The following is a 23,124-nucleotide window of genomic DNA, read 5'->3' as shown; positions in this document are numbered from 1 at the left end:
TACCTTAAACCTCTTGTAATGGAGGCTCATGGGATATATGCAAATGACCCCTTAATGACATACAGTACTTCAGCTACATGGGTTCTAAATGCCCATGACTTTTTACATTTTAAGTCTGTATGGGTACATTCAGGCCAATAAAGCCAAACCATAATATATGTGGACATGCATGTTTCAGTCTTTTGGTGACCTCATAAGCAACTGTGAATACAGTTTTCAGTTCTAACAGCATTATCATTGCCATAAATCATGAGTATGATACTTTTGATAAAGGGGAATTAAATTATTACATAATGGATATGCACTGTAAATAGTATATGCATATTTGTTATTTGGAACCCTAACTAAAATTACATTTTTTTTTAATAAATTGCAGTAAAGTATATGAAACTGTCCCCATGGCACAGAGTGACAGACCTCTGCCCGTGACCCAGTCTGATTACTGACTCGGGTGCTGGATGATGATCTGGTGCATCCACAGTGATGGGAACAATATTGCAATTGCAAGACAGAGTTCCATTACCATTTCTGCATTGAAGGGGGCGGGGGTTGGCAGAGCTAACTACAATTACATGTGTTGATGTACTTGATTTCAATACCTCCTCCCAGTTAGGACATAGAAAAACAACCCTCTCATGCTAGACAGCATATGTGATGCTGCTGCCCAATGCCCACCAATCCTCATACTGTTCTCAATCTGCCACTGGTGCAGCCCACCCTAAAGGATAGTATGGTGGACATTAATGGACAATGGCGTTATAGCAGTATCCCTAAAGAACTGCAAAAAGTTAGGTTGAGGGCATGCAAAAGTAGCAAAAAAACAAAAAACAAGGAAAACAATGTAGCAAACAAAATGAAAATGGTATGATGCTGCAGATTTACTTCATTGCTCAGGGAAAATGCATACAGTTGAGATTAAAAAATTCTAAGCAGTACCAAAAACTGGTTTGATGTATAGCATTATGGATCAAGATTTGCTGCCTTTCAGTGAAAGTGACAAAATGGATAATAAAGCACTAACAGATGCATGAACGTGTGCAAACAGTACACTTGTCACAGTCTGAGTAAAGTATATTTCAGAAAGTGACAAGGCTGAATAGCTGACCTTAAGACTAGTATCTGCTGATAGTGACCATATTTTCTTATTTTAAAGTGTATTGTCTGCCAGTATCTATTTTTGTTTTCTGCATCACAACTACATTGTTCTGCTAAAGTCATAACATTTTATTGCTGAACTGTATTTATGAACAATATTTCACCTTGGATGTTAGATAAAAATATCACTTAATCACTTTCTTGACTCACATAATATAAAAGTTACCTTGGAAATTCATAATTAACGAGTTCTCTGATATGTTGTTTATAGCTAAATGCTAGTGATGTGAAGAAAACAGTGTTAAAAATCACAGAAAATGTGTTAAAAAGATGCAGGTAAAGCAAAACAACATATAAAAAGTGCACTAGAATATCCATTGTTTTAATGTTTTGTTAAATTTATGCAAAATATTGTAATGCAAAACAATGCAAAGACTTTGGCTGTATGCTCCTTGAATATGTTGATTGACAGTTCTTATTCTTTTAGGTTAGAATTATAAAATCATATTTATTTCACTTTCCACATTTTATGCAAAAGTAAATATTAACCTTTAAAGACAAAATATATATTTTGATTGTTAGCAAGACTGCAACTAATGAGCATTAGTCATAGCAGACTTAATCCCCTGATCTAATTTTCAGTCATCATGTCAGATGCTACCTGGAATAATTCCTCAAGAGCTGTCAGAAACTAATCAGATAAAGTCAGCATACTTGTCAAATAAATATAGACAGCAATTTTGTCAGCTTGCTCCTATTAATGAAAAGTATACATTTTGCCATGATTATATGGAAAGGCAACAAAGAATGCAAAAGGCAGAGTCTAGCTATTTAATAAGTTACGCTGTCTTGAATGTCTTTAATGGCCTCTGTTAGGGTGATAAAAGCACTGCACCAATTTATAATGTACAGGCCTCATTTTGTCAGCATCTGTGATACAGGAGGTCATTCATTAACAGTAGACCTTTCTTTCCTCATGTGGTTTATCAGCTTAACTACTTTTGAAACAAAACTAAAGAATGCCAATTAGGACAGCTGGGATCGCTCACTAAGCCCCTGATTTGTTTAAAAGGTGATTGATCTTAACCTCACTGACAAAAGAGTAAAACAAGCATAGCTGTGGAATAGCAGATTTTCTTAATGAGATATTGGTAGTATATCTCATTAGCACAACGAGAAATTTCATTACCTGTTAAAATGCAAGAAATGTTGCTCTTTTACAGTAGTATGACATTTTGTCATGTCAAATGAGTTACCCAATGACAGGGTCCATTAATGAGAAAAAATGTTATGTAGAGGAATTTATATTACAGCACAATATTCTGATGGTCTTAAGTTGTATAAAGAATCTTCACACAAGAAAGTCTAGCTAAAATTTAAATACCACATTATTAATTTAAAATCTTCACAACTATAACTGTGAGTATTATGTAAAGTATCTTAACATCGGAGTCAAAGTAAGTTTAAGTGGTACGTCACAGACCCAAGATTTTTACAATTAAATTTGTGTGTACTGGTTAACATGCCAAAGATGGTATAACAAAGCAAAAACATAAAATGAGCAGCTATGAGTTTTTCGAGCTATAATTTCAATTGATAATGTATATCATGAGACTTAGAGAGGGAAGTTTTAAATATGCTTAAGGAATTTTCACTCATTGTTCTGATGAAGTTCCGCTACACATGGAATGAAAGTGCTAAACTTATTAAACATTTGGATTTTAACTTCTGGTGTTTCCTGTTGTGTGTACTGTTGCTTGTGAGTTGGGTACTGCTGATGGTTTCTGCTTTGGACTTTGTTTTTTTTTTTGTTTTCAGTTACTGGTTTGTGTACTCCTAATGGCATCTACCCATCTGAACAAAGGAAATGCTACAGAGAATGCAAATGGTATCTGTGAATTTAATCACTCAGTGGGTGAACTCTCTACTCTTTTAAAGCAAGTAAGTCAGCTATGAACCCTGTCTTCAAAACCAATGAGCAAACAGGTTAATTGATGTGACTCGAACGTAAATATTAACAACAGCAACTTTTCAAACTTCCCATTAGCTCAAACTGCACTGGACTGTCTTTGCACACTGATTTATGGTAGGAGAGCTACAATGACTGGTAAATGGTTTATTTGGGTGAATGGATGGGTAATTGTTTTGTGTTCAATTTATATTCCAATAGGAACTATCATGGAAGTTTAAAAACACAATATTAGTAAGAAGTTACAGAATTAGAATAATTTACAGTTAGGGAACAGTTATTTAAGTCAATGTATAGACTCAAATCAAGTACCTTTATTTATTTATTTTATCTATTTAACATTTGTTGACAGGGAAAGTCCGACTAGGTTCCACAGAGCCTGTTTTCAGTGGAGGCCCGGGGAGAAAAGCTCAAGAGCATGTCTTTAGAGTGTGTGAGGAAACCGGAGTACCTGGTGGAAAACCACGCGAACGCAGGAAGAACATGCAAACTCCGCACATAAGGCACCCCAACCGAAAATCGAACAGGAGAACCTCTTGCTGTGATGCAACAATGTTAACTGCTTCACCACTGCACCACCCTACGGGACTTCAGATTTATAAGTTCCCAAATGGACTAATGAAAGGTTCTGAACTACATATAGAACTTTTAAAACTATTTGAGAAAACCAGACTTGATATGTTGTAGCTTATTATATAAAACAACTTATACAAGATGGATTATCTAATGCAGGACATTAATGTCCTCAGTAAATCCCTTTGTGAGGACCTTGCATTTAACAACTATGCTACTAGATATTGTGGCATTTTTATAGAAGTAGATAGAAATTGTGAGACAGTCCTCTAAAGAAAAATAAAAAAAAAACTACAACAAGCTATAGTGGATTATCAAAGTAGAAGTGTATATTCAGCCCCTTCTACTTCACCAACTAATCAAAATCTTAGTGATAACCCATTTATAAACATCTCTACTAAATGCACCACATTATATATACACCGATGATGAAGTTAATCAGACAGTCCCTTTAGAGACATTTCCACCAAAAGGTCAGAACAACTGAAGAACAAGAACCACAAGAAGTCCGACAGGAGTCAATTTCTAGGGAAGTAGGAGAACATCTACGAGAGACAAGGGGCCAGACCAAAGGGAAGAGTGAACATGAAGAGAGGCAATTAGGAGCTGATATGTTTAAAATAAGCCAAGAAGGGTTTACAAAAATTATTTTTAATACCATGAAGGACTTTAAAATCTTTAACTTTTTTCTGCTGTAATTGAGACCAAACATGTGGATGAGTTATCAAAAGGTATTTTGTACCAACCAGAAGGGCTGATGTAACTTGATGTTCTTACTGATTTAAAACTGTACCTTTGAAAACTTAATTTTCATTTATGGTTTGACATACCAAGAAGAATTGAAATGATTACTGGCCCCAGTAGATCTAGTATGTTTAACCCTCCACTCTATCATGTGTTACAAATTTCTGAAAAAGTTTATGATATGGATATTAGATGTCTTTTAAAGAATTCATGTAGTATTAACACTCCCAACTTACTGATTAGAGAAAACAACTTACTGAAGGAGATTTGTAGTGACCATAATGTAAAGGTAACGAAACCTGATAAAGGGGGAGAGATGGTTGTTATGGATGCTTCTGATTACTCTAACCATATGAATGTTGTACTAATGGAAGAAGCATACAAAGTATCTCGTAAATGAGTAACATGTGACCTATTCTAGAACTGATTTGCAATTTGAGGATATGTTGTTACAAGGTCAGTTAAATAGTGATGATTGCCATTTAGTGGTGAATGATAAACTTTTGCTCTGAATATTTTTGGTATTCCAAAGACACACAAATCCACCCGTAATTTTCCAGTGAGACCCATTGCTGATACTAATCAATCCAAAACTCATTTTATTGCAAGATATTTAAATATTATGTTAAGAGATTGGTTAAAAAACATTTCACAAATTTGTAAAGATATGTGGTATTTCTTGCAGAAATTAGTAAAACTCCATGTTTGCAAATAAGCTATTTTTTCTAACCATAGATGTTAAAGATTTATATACAGTCATCCCCATACCACAAGGATGCAGTGGTTTGGGAAATCTTTAAATAAATATATATATTTTTCTTTATCCAGAATTACCTCATTAATTGGGGGGATTCAATGTACCCTACATGGTAGCAATGAGTTTTAAATTCAGTAAGCACTGTGTAGAGGCGCTCACCACTACACAAACAAGGTAAACACCCTAGCATGCTAATTACATCATAAGCAGATGAATTGCATGGTAATCAATCAATCTAACATGGTGGAGCTATTCAACAAGCTATAAAGCAACTGTTTAGACTCTGTGCTGGTTTTTCCTGTGAATTTAAGAGCCTTTTAGAATACAGCCATGGAAAGGATTCTATGCAGAAAGAATGTTAGCAGCTGCTGTTGCTTTAATTGATTTGTATGAGATACAGGCTGAAATCAATGCTGCTGCTGCTGCCAGTAGGCCTAGGTCAAGAAGGAAGAGAGTTTTCAGGCCCCGGTTAGATTTTCACAACCTACATGATGTGGAAATTGTAGAGTGCCACATGGTGAAAAGGGACACACTACAGGAACTCTGGGACCTCTGCCATCCTCAGCTCAGAGACAGGGTCAACCAAGAGGAATCCATCCAGGTGGAGACAAAGATATGTGTATCACTTAGAATCTTAGCTACAGGTACCTTTCAGTGACCAACAGGGGACATGCTGGGGGTGACACAGGCATCAGCATCCAGGATTCTCCATCAGTTTCTGAATGCTATGCTCCAACATGCCAGTGACCACATATATTTTCCCTGTAGTTCTAAGGATAGGGCCAGAAATATGCAGGAGTTCTACCCTGCAGCACACTATTCTGAAGTACTGGGTACCATAGATTGCACATATATATAAATTAAGGCACCAACCCAGGGAACAGGTTAGGCTCTACATAAACAGAAAGGGCTACCACTCTATCAACTGCTAATTTGTTTATCATGCCAAGGGAATGACCTTCAACATGTGTGCTGGCAACCCTGGCAGTTGCCATATCTAGCATATATTCCAATTGTACCAGATGTTTGCTAGAGGGTATCCCACAGGGTTATTTAGTGGGGGATGTAGGCTATGCACTTGAACCATGGCTGATGACACCCATCAGAAATGCACACACACTCACTGAAGAACATCATAATGAGGCACACACTAAACCCAGAAATATGATAAAACGTGTTTGGGCTGCTGAAGTCATGATTCCAGTGCTTGGATACAGCTTGGGCACCCCCTGCAGTACAATCCACAGACATGTACAGAAGTATTTACAGTATGTGCCATGCTATACAGCATCATCCTGATAAAACAACTTCAGAAGGACCAGCAACAGGAAGTGGCACACATCCCACCACCAATGCCAAGGTTACCACAGCCACAGGCAGATGAAGGGTCAGAGGGGGAAACACCAGCCGCTATGGGTGTAGGTAGACATAAACATGGTCAATATGCCCTCGCATTGTCTATGAGACAATACATAGCACACTCATTCACCACCTGGGGGCCTAAAACTTCCTCCTACACGCATACATATATTAACATTGATGCCAAGCAACTCACATAACCTGTACTTCCCCATGTATTGACTGTGTACTGCTTTCATCAGATAGAGTCAACCCGGAACTAAAATTGTGTCAACTGCTATATTTACAAGGTACATCTTGAATCTGGAGTGCATTGTTTAATAATTTGAATGAGTGGCATGCCCTTGTATTTCACTAATTGATACTGTAAGCAAGTAAAATATAGGAGATTGTTACAGAAATTATCTTAGCATATGATAGCAGAGACATATGTAATTTATATGTGTCCATTATTAAGTAGGAGGCCTCAGGCATCAAAGATTCACACAATCATACCTCTCAAAAGTAGCGATGATCACTGTATGCCCTCCATACCTCTCAACCTGGAAACATCAAAAATCTGGACAAGGCCCTTGAAAAATAGGTACAAATCTGTATGCTGATTAACATCTAATTTGCATACATAATTACATAACTCCACCCACTCTGATGGAATTGTGGGATATCAACTTTCAAACAAACTGAAAAACAGAACCAAAATATGGCACCAGAGTCCTCCTGCAGCCATCCAATGTCCCATTAGCTGGCTATTTCGCCCCATTTACCATAAACACTAGTGTTCATACTGTTTTACTTGTACAATGATTATTTGGATTTTACTTTTACATTTTACAGGACAACAATGCACAAACACTAAGACATCTGGTAAACAAAGCAATACTGTCTCACAATGAAAATAGACTTGGCATTAAAACTACTCTGCCCTTGAAACTCACATTCATTGAAACCCACACCACATGCAAAGAAAATGCATCTGGTCAGTGGTGGATAAAGATTACCTTTGGGCTGTTTTCAAATCATTGGCCCCTTGCACACAAAACAAGAAACATACATGTGTTCTTTTCTTTGATACACCTTCCTGACTTCATTAAATTATATTCGTTGTATAAAACAACACACTTGTTAGACAGAGCACATTTTAAATTTATTGTTTTAACCTTTTTCCAGTAGGCTGTACTGTAGGCAATGAAACAAAATGCATGAACCAACAATGACAAAATTGCCCAATTCAGAACATTTCCAACATAAAAGTCTACTTCCACAGCCACACTATAAAAAGAATGACAGTAGTGTAAGCCATAGGCAAAGGCAGTGTTAGCAGTGGTAATAATGAAGAGATATATTCAAACGTGTATATACACCCCCCCCCCAACATCTTTATAAACTTGTCACATATGACAAAGGCAATCTTACATTTATATAAATGAAAAACACATAAAATTATATCACTTTTAGTTGGACAAAGTTTACATCACAGATACTATTGAAACAACTGTAGTTGTAAACATTATAAATCATTTATAAACCTTCCAGTCATTGTCAGTTAAGCATTATATAGCTCATTCAAATCCTGCCTCTTAAACCTCGTTCCTGCTCTGCATATACTGTTCCCACAATTTCCATTTTTTTCTATGTAGTTTGCTCCTTCCCTTTTCTAAAGATCCAAATTCCAGTTGTTTTTATCTCTGTTACTATATTCACTACTTCAACATGTATATATACCTTGTCTAAAAAATCAGCTTGTTTTATGGAGTACAAGTTCAAATTAAGTTTGAGTTAGAATAGCAAATATTATCTAGCCAAAACAAGCCAACAAATCTTTTAGTTCCATAGTAGGTTTAGAAATATATCCCAGTGGTCCAAACCAAGTAGGTTACTAACAGAGCACTACAGAAAACTAGATTCTAACAAATATTTTGCACTGTAGAAAGCTGGTGCATAGCAAAGACCTCCAATTTCCACATTCATTAAACTGAGATTGCTCATTAGCTTTCCATTTTTCCTTTTTTTTCCAGACTGAATCCTCATTTCTGTGTCATCAGGAGATGTTGCTACTAGTAAAGTCAAGGGTACCAGCCTTACACTTGTAACTCACTGCATTTAAATCCTCACTACCATCAGTGTGTGTCTGCCTGCTGTGGAAAAAACAGTTTATTACTGAGAAATAGTTAACACTAGAAAGAAATACTGACATGCAAAGATACATGTTTATCTCACTTGTGTAACTGTCTGCTTTTTATCCACTATCACAGTCAAGTTTTAATGCTTCCAGGCACAGTAACAATGTGGGAAGAATAAAACGCATTTGATTAGATTAACCAAGCAGCTTCTGATTGAACCATCCTACATTTTAATTAGCATCGTATACTAAGGAAACATTGAAGTATATGGTCTTTCCAAATATATATTTGCTGATTTCATAAATTTACGTTTGATTAACAGGTCAGTTTATGGCTTTAGGCAAGCATACTTAAAAAAAGGAGAGACAATATATAGGAAACTTAGCTTGAATTCATCAGTTCTTTCATTGTTTCAGGCTTTGAAGTTTTAGTGTACTATAAATTAGATCCTTAAAATGTGGCTGTAAGGTAGACAGCCATCTGCCATCTACAGTTATTTGGCAGCTTTGCCTGTAGGAAAATGAAAAAACTTTTGGCTTGAGCTGAACAAATTACATGACAAATTCATTGTAGGGATTACTATTAGGAAAAGACTCAGGGATACAGCTTATGCCAATATCAGAATGGAAACATCAGGTGAGGTACTTTGAAATGATGGTATCCAGTTTTACACACACCACACACACACACACACACACACACACACACACACACACACACACACACACACACATACACACACACACACACACACACACGTCGTCCCCTTACCTCTAAATCCATCTAGGAAACCAGCGAGCACTTCTTCTGAAACTCCAGCGAGCGTCTGTTTTTTCTAAAATAAATAAATAGATCCAGTCCCTTAAGCGAGCCGAGCATCTTCTAAAATAAATAGATCTAGTAAATCCTTTCCAGCTATGGTAACTTTGCAGCTCGCAAATGCATTTGAACCAGAGCCGGAAATACATGCTACGTACGAGCGCGAGCAAGTCTGACAGGCTGGTGGAGCTGACGTCATCGCGCATGTGATGACATCAGCTCACGAAGCGTGAAAATTTAAAAAATAAAAAACAAAGTGCGAATAAATCAGAAATGAAGGGGTGCCACTTGGGAATCGTGGCACCCCATTTTTGGACCCCAAAACTCGGTAAAAAACGAGTAATTCGAGACAGTTGAGAGGTATGATGCCCTCACTTTGGCACCATATATTTGTACAGGAAAATCATTAAAGAGAGAAGTTAGAAAGTAATGATGCACATTGCAGTTTCTGAATTCACAACCCTCACAAGATTGTTCACAATAAATTTGGGAAATTTTGATGCTATCAACTGCTATTACAAGTCATAGGTAAAATTACTATTTAAACAACACAGATGCAGATATAAAGTCAGCTGTGCACCCTGAACATCGGACACAATGCTTATGTATCCCTGAATCTAAAAGACAGAAAACAGGAATATGGCACAGTTATCATCACTTGCACAGGGTGTTGGGGGGGGGGGGGCAGGAGACCTAGACTGGCACAAAAGATTAGTGAATGTGTGTGAGTAAGAAAGCGAAGCAGACAGGCATTTAGATAACCCATCAAATGGCCAGTGAGACAAAATGAGTTTTAAGCTGCACAGTTGAGCCATGTAACTGTTGTGTGTGTGTCTGTAGGGGTCCCCCAAGTGAAAGTGATGTGTGAGTGCCTGCATGAATACAGCCATGCCTTGTGCTGGCTCTATGTCTTAGTATGTCAGACAGTTGTGAGCCATGTGTGGTAGAGGTGGCAGATCATTGTTGTCATCAGCCATGAGAATTGGCTCTCCCAGGGGTTGCAGGGGCATGTCCACACCCACTGTTAGATGCACTGCTGCTACCTGAATGTGACTGATGTCTGCTGAATGAGTTCCCTTCAATAGGAACACTGAGGACCATGATCCAGTGGCCTGCTATGTCTAGGAGTGGACAGCAAACTCACTAAAGGAGCACTGGAAGTACTGCCACTATTGGAGCATGATTGGGCATGGCCACATTGGCTAACGGCAGATGATGTGGCTGACCTACTCCCACAAGGATGCCAATCTCCTGCCTGCAGACAGACATTCCATCACAGGCAATGCTTGTTCCATGATAGACACCTCTTGTTCCATCACAGACACCCCTCATTCCAACATGTCATTCATCCTATCCATTGAATCAGCAAAACGGTGGAGGCATTCACACATCTCTGCCTGTGCCACATATATATCCCTGTGAAGTTGTCTGAAGCACCTATGGGAATGTGCCTGTGCCTCTGTGGTGGCCCAAAACATATGTTGAGTGGCACAGGAAGAGACATCTGGATCACCTGGAGGAGGGACAGCAGGCATCTTCTGAACACCCCTATCAGCCTTCCTGCATGGCACCTCACCCACACTTTGGCTATGGTCAGACTCAACAGGCACTGAAGCCACAGCAACCACACTTTCCTGATCACTGACCTCACTCTCCACCTGTCCAATATCTGTGGGGTCACTTGAATGGGTAGGTGTAGGCCTACTAGCTGTGTCCGATGGAATTGGAGAAGATGGCTGTATGTCAACCTCAGTGTCAGATTCACCCTCTGCACTCTCCCACTTTGCCTCAGGTTGTCCACCATCATCATCAGAGTCTGCTGATACACTGACATTAGGTTGCAGAAGGCTCACACTTCCACTGTCATGATCACCTGTAATTAAAAGCAACAAACACAGGAATAAAATAATACCTACACTAATCTAGTCTAAAATATGCTAACAAACTAACAGTGCTGCCACTATTACAGATAGTACAGCAATACACACAACAGGCCTGACATCAACAGCACACACTAAAATATTTCTTTACCTTGCTCAGCAGTACTGGCTTACCACCTGCAGGTGAAATTGTCCTCTGCAATCCAGATAGTCCTTGAAGAAGTTAAGCAAAAGGTAAGGGCAACATCATCATCACAATTAACAGTAATACAGGAGGTAATACTTTTATAACTTTATATGCCCATTAACTATACTTTCAACAAGAACATGGCTGACAACTCCAACCTAAGCAAATAACTGTAGCAATCTTCAATCCCCTCAAAAAGAATTCATGTGACACAGAAATAATGTATCAATTTCATTTGTTTTACTATACAACAGTATTCAATTGTTGAAATACCAAAGCCTACCTGGCAGCTGCTCCTGGGATGTGCTGACTGTCCCTGAAGCTGTTGCACCAACATCCAGGACATGATGTACTGCACTTTCCTGGGAGCTGTCTGGATCCTTTATATTGGCCAGGAACTCTTCATTTGGTGTTAGTGGTGGGTCCATAGCAGCCACCACCAGTAATCATTTGGTCACGACCCACTGCAGTTGCTCTCCACCATGCAGATGTGATCATGTCAGTGGCCCTGTGGTGCACCTGCTCTTATATCCTGCCATGGCCACCCATAGCACTCATATTATCCACACTCTGGTGCCAAATTTGGATTCTGCATGCCATATCCACAGTACCCTTTCAAGCAGGAAGGCACTGTGTTGCCTAAAGGCATCCACTATGACCTGATTCTCAGCATCAGTGAAGGGAGGGTCTCTGAGGATTGACACCCTAGGTGGCATACTCCTAGGTGTCCTAAAAGAGAACAGAAGGATAATTTATTTATTCATTTATTTATGTATTTATTCATTTCACATTTGTTAACCGGGTTGGACCAGCTGAGCATAGCCCCATTTTCATTGGAGACCCCAAGGAGGAAAGCTCCTGCAAAATGTACAAATTATGCAATTATACAATTTTCACAAAACTGAGTAATAATAACAATTATACAGTAAACACAAAGTTGAGTAATAGAAAAAAGAGAAAGTAACAAGTATAAGACACGTAGTAAAGTTGGTACACTATTTACAGTATTACATAGAGGACTTGTCACAAATAATACAGGACAAAGATTCTTGTATATTAAGTAAAAAATAATGAGACTATACCATCATCTGATTTTTTATTTTTTGTTAAGTAAAGGTGCCATATGCTTAAGGCATAAACTGCAAGAGTGTGATTCTAGGAAGTGAAGAGAATGGCAGATCAAATTAAGTAGGGTCCTGACAGGGGCATATCCATGATTTACAGAGGGAAGTTGGTTGTATTTGGGATGCAACGTAAGGTGAAAGAGAGATTGTTTCAGAAATAAGACACAGACGATTTATATAAAATGTTTCCGATTGTTTTGTTGGATTTGTTTGTTTGTAGAAGGAGTTTATCAGTACTTCATTGTGGGCATGGAGGGGTATAGTAAGTCACAATATTGGAGAGAGAGGGACAGGCAGTAGGTTAGTTGAATAAAAAGTGAGTTAGCTGGAGTTGTGAGAGTTTAAGATGGTGGGGAAGTTTCATCCAGTGAAGGTTTTTTAGAGCAATACAGTGCGATTCTCAGCTAGAGCATCTTCTGTGGGGAAACATGCATGAATGGGCGTAACTTTGTTGGAGGTTGTGTGTCAGGGCTGGTAACTCAGCATGTAAAAATCTACTGCCAATCATTAGCGGACCGGAGTTCCGCTGTGGTGACCACTAACCAGGAAAAGCCAAAAGACACAACAACAGTGGTGAGAGGTATCAGGTAGGTTGGCTGCAAATTTAGCAACTTGTTGTAAGTCCATTCAAGTTTGGTAAGGAGAGGATTGGAGATTTGTAAGAAATGGACCTGCATAGAGAAGGGTTGGAAGTAAGTAGGCTTGGGCCATGGAGGGTCTGGAGTCAGTAGTTAGGAATTTCTTGTTCCAATACCGGATACCTAGTTTTTGATTTTTTTTTTTTTTTGATGGACTGCTGTATGTATAGATCAAATTTTAGTTGATTGTCTATTGTCATTCCAAGGAATTTTGTGTGGTGCTTTACTGTAATGATGGTTTTGTTAGAAGAGGAAATTGTGAAAGATTGCTTGAGATGGTTACTTGATTCAAGGAGAAAGAGGAGAAGTTTACTCTTTTTTTATTTAATAATTTTATTTATTTATTTCACATTTTTTAACCGGGTTTGTCCAACTGAGTTTGCAAACAAGCTCATTTTCAGTGGAGACCTGAGGGGAAAAGCCCCAGCAAACAAACATAAAAATAAAGTGACAATATTCAAATATTAAATAACAATTACAATACAAAATAATTGTAAAACAAGAAAAGGTTATTAACAATTTACATTGCATTGATAGTAAGTGACCCATTTTCAGTGGAGACCAAAGGGGAAAGAGCCACAGCAAACATAAGCAAAGATAAACATACAGGACAAAACTTTTCTACAGAAAGGAAATATTCTTGTGTGAGTGGCTGAAGTTGTGACAATGTGTCAGAGGTGGTGATAAGTGGGGAATCATCAGCATATTGAATAAGGGTAGAATCAGAAGTTGTGACAGTTTGTCAGAGATGGTGATAAGTGTGGAATCGTCACTGTACTGTATAAGGAGAATGAGAAGTTGAGGTATAGAGGTCATTGGTAAAGATATTAAAGGAAGGGGTCCCAGAATGGAGCTGTGGGGCATGGCTTTATGAATGGGTAGAAAAGTAGAGCTGGAAGACTGCCATCTGACGGTTGTTGTCTGTTTGCTAGATAGCTGGAGAAGCATTTGAGGGTGGTGAGAGATAGAAGTAGGCTGATATGTTTGGTTAGGAGTATGGAGTGGGACACCATGTCAAAGGATTTGAATAGGTCTAAGAATAGACTTGAGACCAGATTGCTATTATTGCAAGCTTCAGCAATAGTATGAGTGAAAGATAGGCTGTGGAGGTACTATGGTTTCGGTGAAAGCCATGTTGAGTAGGAGTCAGGAGATTATCATGGATGAGAAATCTGAGCATTTGGGAATGTATAGATGCTACTAGGATTTTAGATAGGGGAAAAGGTAGCAATGGATCTATAGTTGGAAGGATCAGTGGAGTTGCCTCCTTTGTGAAGGGGTATTATAAAGAAAGATTTCAAGATATCGAGTGCAGTGCCTTCTTTAATGGATATATTTCTGAGTATAGAAACTAGTTAGGCAATAGATTTGGCTGCTAGCTTGAGAAAGAAGGGGGGTAAATTGTCAGCAAAAGGAGAGCAAGGTTTAGGCTTTTTGAGGAGATACTTAATGTAAGAGATAGGTTGTGGTAGAGAAATGGTGTGGGGGTTTTGGTTGGTGCTAGTTACAGTTGATGTCAATAAAGAACTGATTAAGGAGAGAGATGGTTTCTTGTGCAGAGAGATTGGGATAATAGCACTGATGTTTGTCCACAGGTTTTGGGGGCTGGACTGTTGTGTGGATTGGGCTTTGTAGCAGAACTTTTTCTTGTCTTTGTATATTTGTCTTTTGGTCAGATTCCTAAGTTCTTTGGACAATTGATGATGAGTAGGGGATTTGGATTTTTGCCATGTTTTCAAGGTGGAGTCTCTTTGGTCCATAAGGGTGCAAGTATCTTTTATGATCTAGGGAGTATAATTGAATTTTATTATTATGTTACAAGGAGGTGCTAGGTCATTAAGGATGTTTAGGAATATGCTGTTGAATTCTAGTACTGCATCATTAAGAGGAAGTGTGTGCAGACTAGACCAATTGATGGATGTGAGTCTCATTGAAAGGGGAATGATTAAATGCAGAGCATTTATGGCAGTACTTAAATAGATAAGGTTTGTTAAGTTGGGGTGAATGTCTTTGGATGTAGATGGGTAAGTGGTCACTTAATGAAGCTGAGAGCAAGCATAGGTTATGGTAGAGGTGAAGGTCAGTGGTCAGAATCCAGTCAAGTGTAGAACCTGTGTTAGACTGTTTGTTTAGATGAGCGGGGGTAGTGATTAGTTATGTAAATCCAAATAAATTAATGCTTTGGGCAGGGGCTTCAGTATTTATGGTATTCCAGTCTATATTTATATCCCCAAGTATTATAGTTTCATATGGTATATTTTGAGAGATCCAGAAGAGTATATTTTTTAACAATATGGATGTTTTTTCCAGGTGGAATATAGATTTCAGTGATAGCAAGTTTTTTGTGATTGTTCATGTGGCAATTTAGTAGTAGTATTTCAACCGGGTGGAAGCCAGGAGGGGCAGTGGAGAATAGGGAAAGATTCAGGTTTTTAGAGTAAAGAAATGCAACTCATCCAGCTTTTTCTGTAACTCTGTCTTGATGCTAGAGATTATATCAAGGGGGCAAAATCTGTGTATTGCTGATGTGTGATTTCAGCCAGGTTTCTGATAGTGCTAACATGTGGGGGGTGTAATGTGAGATCCATGCATGTAGTTCGGTAATTTTATTAGATAGTCTTTGTATATTAATGGATAGAAAGGTTAAGGTTTTGGGTGAAAAGGTGATGGAGGATTTTCTTGTTGTTGAGGAACCTGGGTTAGGGTACATGTCACTGGCTTGTAAGAGTATTGTCAGAAGGAGTGTGGGTTTGGGACAAAATAAGGAGCAAATGTAATGTTTTTGTTTTAGTTTGATTTTGGGGTAGAGGGAGGGGAATAGTTGCAGAAGTTTGTGATGAAATTATTGATTATAAGAGAAATTAAGTAGTGAGGGAGAGATAGTGTAAGGGAGACTGATTAAGTGTTTGTCTGTGGACTGAGATAAAATTGGTGTGGGCTTCTGATAATTAAGGCTTTTGTGATAAGATATTAAGGAGGTAAGGAGTAGTACTGATGTCAGTAATAGGCTGCATATCATGATGGATTATATGGTATTAAGAAAACTAAGTATGTAATAGGTGAAAAACAGGGAGGAGAAAGAAGTTGGCAGAGTGATGCAAACTGAGTATGAGAGGAAGAGGTTTGGAGGTCTGATATGAAGTAATGTGGTGATTGTTTAATTGTGGGGGAGGAGAAAAAGAGGGATAGAATATAAATCTGGGGTATTCAGGGGTGGGTGGGAATGAGGGTAGGGTAGGGGAGCTAAGTGAGCCTGAGCATAGTGAGGGTGAAAAGGGTGGGTAGACTCTGAATGCTGTTTGAGCAAACTATCAGACAAAACAATCAGAGATTTATTCCAGGTAGGTATTTTGTCAAACGTAAGCTTACTTAATACCACAGTTGCAAGCTATTATGGGTAAACCAATCTAAAAGTAAGAATAAAATGCTCTTCCGGTATTATATATTTGCTATACCCTTTTGTTTACAGCTGGGAATTGGGGAGAGGGAACTCTTAGAACTGGGACTGCAGCAGTTTTCCCTAACAGTATGTACCTTTATAGTGAATCACCATTAACTTTAGTTTAATAATTTATGTGCAGCTAGAACAATGTAAGATGCCTGCAGCTGATATAGTTTAATCAACTACATTTAGTTTTTTATTTGTTTTTGAGTTTTCAGAGTAGGGCTTCCGTTTGTGGACTTCTTCTTGCAGTAGAAGTTATTGATAATGTCTGTGGCCTCAAGGTGGGAGGGGTGACCCAGCGAGGAAGTGTTCACTGTAAATTCTATGAGAACATCTACCTAGGGATGAACAGCTGCAATAATGCATATAAGTATCACATAAATACACAATAACTGTTCCCAGGTAAATCAGAAAAGGTAGCCAACTCAGTATCACCAACTGGAGAAACATAAAACAGTCTAGATATGTGAACAACAGGAATGATGCAAAAACGAGAGTAACAATAGCAACATATCCTTGTTTATGCCAGAACAGTAACTCAGCTTTGCTCCCCAACCCTCAAAAGAACAGGCAACTTAAAAATGTTACTAATAAACCGTCTTTGAAATGCTTAAAGCAGTATCAAAGGAACTGTCCCTGAAACATATGTACATATTTATCACAGAACATTCCATTTTCAAGAACTGACAATCATGTATAACTGTGAAATGGCTTGACAAACTTGCACATGGCATCAGTACACTTCTAACTAATGCATACAGATAAAAGTGTAAAAGCTTTTGCTCAAATTTTGCTTAAATACATTCCAGCATATACAGTATGTAGCTTACAGAATACAAGCATACCATCTGAAGCTCAGTAATCCTCTGCAAATATATCCCAAAGAAATAACATATGTTACATCCTCTCTACATTTACAAGTCTCCCCTCCATCAGTCTGCCTAGCTACATGGTTGCCTTTTTATATGGTGTAGATTTAGTGCTGTTAGCATGGTGAAGGTGCAGATGAGATGTGGACTGATTAGAATTTCTGAATCCCAAACACTTGGATCCATATAGGAATTGTAAACATAGCACAGACACTCCCTCGGTGTTTGTTTTAATGGATTGAAACTGTGAATGATTCCTGGTTGGGAGAAGGAAAACACAAGAACAATGCAGGCTGCCTTACATCTAGTGGGTGTGTCAGATTAGAGCTGTGTTAGATGAAAGGCTGGAAATGTAAGTAAGCAGCACACAATTCACAGGTTGTGTACCTTAACCTCCGACCTGCCCTTCAGTTGTTGGCAACTGCATATGTTATTATTTCCAGTTAATATCCTCACATATTTTAAGACCAATGATATAGAATGGTTTACTGACTGCATGTCTCAGATTATGGTCAGATAACTGAAGAATGACCAACAAACACTGAGAGGTAAGACACAGCTGTATATCTGCAAGTAAAAATCATAACATGTGTGATAACTAAGTGAACTACATCCAGAAATAATAAATGTACTAATAACAGTTGTATGGTTTCATATTACTGTGGATGATGTTGCAGTTGGTTGTGTACAGAATGATTGCAGTTCCTTGCTGCAAAGCTGTTTGTGTGGCAAAAAGGATAAAGCACCCATCCTGTGTTCTGAAGGTTCATTGGAGTGAGATTTCAAATCCAGATCTATGTATTCATATGTCCTGTGAACCATCATTTTCTAGTGTGTATGTCATGGATTGAGTTTTTCTCATTTCAATTACTTGTCCTTTTTTCCTTTTCTGTCTTGTTTTTTTTATTTTATTTTTATTTTTTGGGGTGTTGTGTTTGCACAATACAGTGTTTATCACAATCATAGGAATAGAAGAAATGAATGCCAGGTTTGGCTGTGCTTATGTCTTTTGCAAGAAGCTTGGCAGTGCACAAACTGGACACCAGGAACATCCAGGAAGCAAACAGGACCCAGACAACCAAAAATAGAAACCAGATACACTCAATTAATTCTGTTGGACACTGCCCATACCCACTAAGTGGCATCGTGTGGCATTGTGCTGCAGTTCCCCAGCAGATGCAGCCATCAAACACTTGCAGACAGGACCCAGGCAGCAAAAAAATAAAAACTGGATATATTCAATTAATTCTGTTGGGCACCGTTTAAACCCACTAAGCAGTGTTGCACAGTGGATAACACAGAGACCTTAAGAATTATTAGCAAATCTCAATCAGGCAGAAGTCACCTCATCCTATACCAGACAGATTATAGTGACATGGCTTTTAATCTATCCAAATACATCATGGCATGGTTAGTAGGCCCTGTGTTATCTTGCTGAGAAAGCCCTGTGTTCTCCAGCTGCTGCTTGTGTTGGTAGAGGTAAACGCAAAAGAGAACATTATACTCTTCTGATGAAGTTTGACTACAGTCCTGCCATACAATCCTAAGATCCAAATATGATGGCATGACTTATGAACTGCACAACATAGGTTTTCAATATCAGTGTGGACACTTGGTGGTCGAAGTTCAGATTGCTATCTACATGTGTTCCCAGTGCTTGCATCACTGGGTTTCAGTGTAGCAAGACTGTTGTCAATGCTGTGATTAATATGGAATGCCACTTCTTAGACAGGCAACATAAAAAGACACATATCTGCATTTATTTGTCGATTGTCTGCCTTTGTCACCACTCATTTTTTGTGTGTTAGCTCCTCTTGTACTATGTTATCATCATTGGTGGACTCAATGATTGCAGCCAATGTGCATGAATCAGCAAACTTGGTAAGGTAAAGGCTATATGTAGCCTCAACTGTCAAAAAAATAGAGTCCAAACAGTGAGGGGCCAAGCACCCTGGATTTGCCAATGGTGACAGTTCTTCTGGTACAGGTTGATTCGCCAGCTTTCACAGTATGTGTTCTATCGGTGAGCCAATTGGTTACCCATCTACTGACATAAGGGTCAGTCCCCAGCTGGGAGGATTTCTCAATTAAACCTGAGTGGGTGATTGTGTCAAAACCATAGGCCAGATCATGATAGTCAGTATGCACTGTCCTACCTTCCTCCAGGCCTACCAGATGGAATTAATGGGCTGTGGCAACATCACAAATCTCCTACGGCATGAATCAGCACATATACCTTCCTGATACAGTTGAATACGCACTTCAACACACCTCTACATGAGCTGTGCCCCCCATACAAGGATGTACATCAACATACATGCATCTGAGTTGTGGGAAGAGCATCTGATGCATGCATGTACAGAGAAATCCTGACTCTCCGCAAATGTGAGGTAGACCAACATGTCATCATGGATCTGTTCTACATGTACAGTAGTAATATTCCAGCTGTGTGCAACAGACCTGTGTGAGTTGTTAACGCTACATCATGTCTGTTACAGCTGATAGATGTCCTCAAAGAGGTCATTTTAGGCATGCATGATGACAACAGTATCATATTCTGAAACTTGTTCAGGTCCAGCCATTTGGCGCAAATCCACACTGAGATATTCAATCAACACTGTCATATGTGGCCATGAACAGCTATATCCCCAAATGGGCAGACCAGTGTATCACGTACGTGGCATCTCATTATGTTGAAATGTGTGACATGACCTATATCTCAGGTCCAGTGATCTGGTCCATATATCAGGGCTGTCTGCGCAGCCATTTTCTGTCCATTATTTAACTGATGGGCATCACAGATGAAATACACATCCTGTGTCCAAGCAGCTGCTTGGAGGACTACAAATTGTGAGCAATCATTGACTCCAACTGTGATATTCTGATAATGCAGACAGTATCAACACATACCAAAAATTCAGCCACAGCCATGACAACACCTGCATTGACAAAAAACATGGGGGGATTTGATCAGTCAGAGAGCAAACACACCACGCAAGTATAATGTGGACATCACACCCTATAATGAGACCAGTAGGTATGTGACCCATGTCCTGGGGTAGATGATAAGTGGTTCATCTACCAGAATGTAGTCACAGTGCTAACTGCACCATTGAATGTAAAATGAGTACTGGGTATGTGAAGGACATCTACATCCGAGGCCATAATATGGTTCCCTTTACAATGCATCATTCTTCATGTACCTCCCTACGCATCTTCTAGTGATGTGTATCAGAAGTGTACCACCTTTGTTACAGTGAACTGTCACATAGCTTATTGGCCATACCTAGGTATTCTTTTTGTGGAATATACATGATTGTCTGATGGTAAAGAACAATAATCAAGTTGTTACACCAGATACTTGTGTGCTACCTGTTTTGATTATGCACACACTACATACATAAGTCTTTGACAACATTAATGGCATGTATATCATTCATGACAGTATGGATTGTGTATATATATATATATATATATATATATATATATATATATATATATATATATATATATATATATACACACACACACACACACACACACACACACACACACACACACACACACACACACACAAGCCAACTAGCTTATATGCCCATACTGTTGCATTCAGGTATAGCAGTGTCCCTCCTAATACCTCCAGCAGATGTTACAGTGACTGAACAGTGTGTATGTGGATGTGTCATGACAGTTGATCAAGTGTATATGTGCAGACTCATCTCTTATCATTTTAAATCACACATGTTATGTTAGAGGCATGGGATTACTGGTGGTATTATTCTGATTAATGTCCATGATTGTATTTTGTTCTTTTAATGTTTTCCATGAGCCTTTACCTGTGTCTACCTTGTTGGACACCTCTGCTTAGAGTACACTCATATTCAGGCATATCACTTTACACAGCTTCACAATATGCACCCTATCCCAATTGTATATCAGATCCCTGATAGAGTCCTTTGCATTATTCATGTCAAGATGTTTATCTCACGCAGACATCCTCTCCATTGTTATGTCACCTTGTGTGACAGTCACAAAACACATTTTCACTGCACAGTCCCTACTGTACCATATAGATATGTGATTGGTTTAGCAGCTACAACCATCTTCCATTGACCTGGCCTCCTGTGCTGTTCATTAGGTTGTGTTGCCTGTCCTCTTTCTATGTGTTTATTCCTACAATTCATCTGTGTTTCCCTGAGTGTTTTACTGTATATGGCAGTCCATGTCCTGTTACAAATCATTTACACAGCTTCAGTACAGAATTCCATGAATGGGATATCACAATACTCTGCACTGTAGGTACACTGTCCTGTACTGTGTTTGGGCCATATACTTCACATTCACACCTCTCAACTGTACAGATATTCCCAGGATGTCCAGATGTGCATCTTATCAAATTTGTGGCTTTACTGCCATATCACTGGGATGATCTCAGGACTGATGTGAGTCAATATTACATACATTTGAGTTCATACCTCTCAACTGTCCTGATTTGTGTAGAATGTCCAATTTTTGTATCATATTTTTGATCTTTTACTCATAACATTTTGGTTTTCTGGAAAATCATTAGCATGTCATTGTCAATTGAAGTCACACTGATGACAGACATTTGAGTTTCAAAATTCATGCTCTTCAGAGAATTCATGTTAGTGTACAACCTATTTTTCTATCAACTTTCTCAAGTCTGGAAGAGCAATATTAGAAACTGTCCATATTTTGGACCATTTGTTGCACCATTATTTATGGCTTTGTTCAGATTTCTTGATATAAGAGGTTGACAGGTATGTTTGAGTTGCATTCCACCACATTTCTATGCAACATCTATGACAAATATGTCCCTGTTTCTGGTTAAATGCCCTGCATTATATCGGCCTTTGTGCAGATTCTTTGCACTAACAGATTGACAGCTATCTGTGAAGCACTTTTGATCATTGTGAACCCTAGTGTTGTGCTTTAAACAGAATTGCTATCCACATTCACTTACATGATTTTATTGGCCAGCAACATTGTTGCCACATATGAAACCTCACTTAGACATGGCGAGCGGCATTAATATGCATTGCACAGTGCTGCACCCTGATGCTCACTGCACACTGCCCTGCACAAATATAAACTTCATGTAGGCTTCGCACAGAGCCTACATGGAGTTTATTGAATCCCAGGGAATATCTTTAATAGAACTGCTTTTGAAAAACAATTTTATTCATTTTGTAGGACAACTGTTTAGACAAAGGACAGGAGTTGCAATCAGGATGGCTTGTGCCCCCAATTTTTCCAATTTAGTTATGGCATATTGGGTATCAATGCACCTTTTTATTAGTAGGTTCCATAACACCTAGTCTTTATATACCAGATTCCTGGTTGACATTTTTATTTTATGGACTGATACACAGGAGGAACTGAATACATTTCTTGAGTATATTAATAGTACAGTAGAGTTTCTGAAGTTCACTCATCATATGAATTATGAACATATTTATTTTTTGGACATTGAAATTAGGAACGACTTTTTAAACAACAGGTTTAGTTCAGGGATTTATAGAAA

Source organism: Protopterus annectens, chromosome 11.part0, assembly GCF_019279795.1.
Source record: "Protopterus annectens isolate FY-2018-M chromosome 11.part0, PAN1.0, whole genome shotgun sequence".
NCBI lineage: Eukaryota > Metazoa > Chordata > Ceratodontiformes > Protopteridae > Protopterus > Protopterus annectens.
This window is presented reverse-complemented; position numbering follows the sequence as displayed.